Raw genomic sequence first — 1,450 nt, forward strand, 5'->3', positions numbered from 1 at the left:
CTATGTTTTCACGTTCCCATTGAGAGATGGAGAAATTGAGGGAGGCACAGAGAGCTCAAGTGGTTAGCCATAGAAACCCTAGCAATCTGGGGGCTGGTCAGGACCTGAACAGACATGTGGGATTCCCACTGTGCCACCCTGGAGGGGACAAACATTGCCATGGCCATGATACTTGCCGAGACTGTGGTTCAGGCCAGTTTCGGGGTCTGGCTTGGAGGGCCTGGCCCTCTTACCATGTGCGTTTCCAGTTGCTGGGCCCTTGGCCCAACACAGAACAGCTGGCAACATTCAGGAGCTGCTCTGCTGTCCTAGCGGTCTTCCCCCTCAGCACCATCCGTCTGTATCTACACTTCCTGCCCTGGGTCACACAGGTTTCCTTTCTTGGGATCTCTTCATTCCTCCTCCCTGCCAGTCCAACTCCCATCTATCCTTTAAAACCCAAAGAGCCTGCCTTTGAGCCAAGTGTCCTCTCTCTATATCTTTTTTCCCCCCTCAGACCACAAAGAAATAGCATTTAATGAACCTCCCCTCCATGTGGCTTCAAGCCACCAGGACACAAGTCCTTCCAACACCCTTAATCTTCTCTTTAGCTCTTCTGCAGAAGAATTTGGCCTTCACAATGACTGGCTGCTTTGGGAGTTTTCCCTTCCCCAGAACTTTGTAGTAGTCTGATTGTACTATATCAATGATGGGAGCAACTTCAGTCTTGTTTTTGGCAGCATTTACCCATGTCTACTTACTGACCAATGTCCACAATTTATCTAGATTGACAACTGGGCAATAGCTCTGGTTTCTCTTTAAGAGGTAATGCCTCATACCAACTTTCCCAAAGTAACCTTGGTGATATTTGTCGAAGTTGATCCTGTGATGATGCATGCCACTGGCATTACCTTGGCTCCTGGGTGCTTCCTGTGCTTGCTGATACGGCCGTGGCCATGGCTCACGTGGCTCCAAAGTTTCCGGGTCTTCCTCAGTCTGGATGGCATGTCAGCGGCCGAGATAAAAGAGTCTCTATATCTTCTTATGTAATCCACTCTGTTTTTTCATCTGTAAAGTGGGAATAAAAATAATTCCCATAGCATAATTTTTTTCTCCATTTTACAGATGGGAAAACTGAAGCTTAAAGGGTTAAGCCATAAGCCAGAAGTCAAACAGCTCGCAAGGGCTGGAGCTTGGGATTTAAAAAGCCCAAGACCAGCTCGGCGCCTGTGGCTCAAGTGGCTAAGGTGCCAGCCACATACACTTAAGGTAGTGGGTTCGAATCCAGCCCAGGCCACCAAACAACAATGAGGACTGCAACCAAAAAATAGCCGGGCGTTGTGGTGGGCGCTTGTAGTCTCAGCTACTTGGGAGGCTGAGGCAAGAGACTCGCTTGAGCCCAGGAGTTGGAGGTTGCTGTGAACTGTGATGTCACAGCACTCTACCCAGGGGGACAGCTTGAGGCTCTGTC

General features: G+C 49.4%; 1 pseudogene; it reads right to left on the reverse strand.

Moving 5' to 3' along the window:
- Positions 1 to 493: 493 nt before the first annotated feature.
- On the reverse strand, positions 494 to 986 carry LOC100948562 (annotated as a pseudogene).
- Between the last annotated feature and the right edge of the window lie 464 nt (positions 987 to 1,450).

Source organism: Otolemur garnettii, unplaced genomic scaffold (genome assembly GCF_000181295.1).
Source record: "Otolemur garnettii isolate 467f Iridium unplaced genomic scaffold, OtoGar3 scaffold00003, whole genome shotgun sequence".
NCBI lineage: Eukaryota > Metazoa > Chordata > Mammalia > Primates > Galagidae > Otolemur > Otolemur garnettii.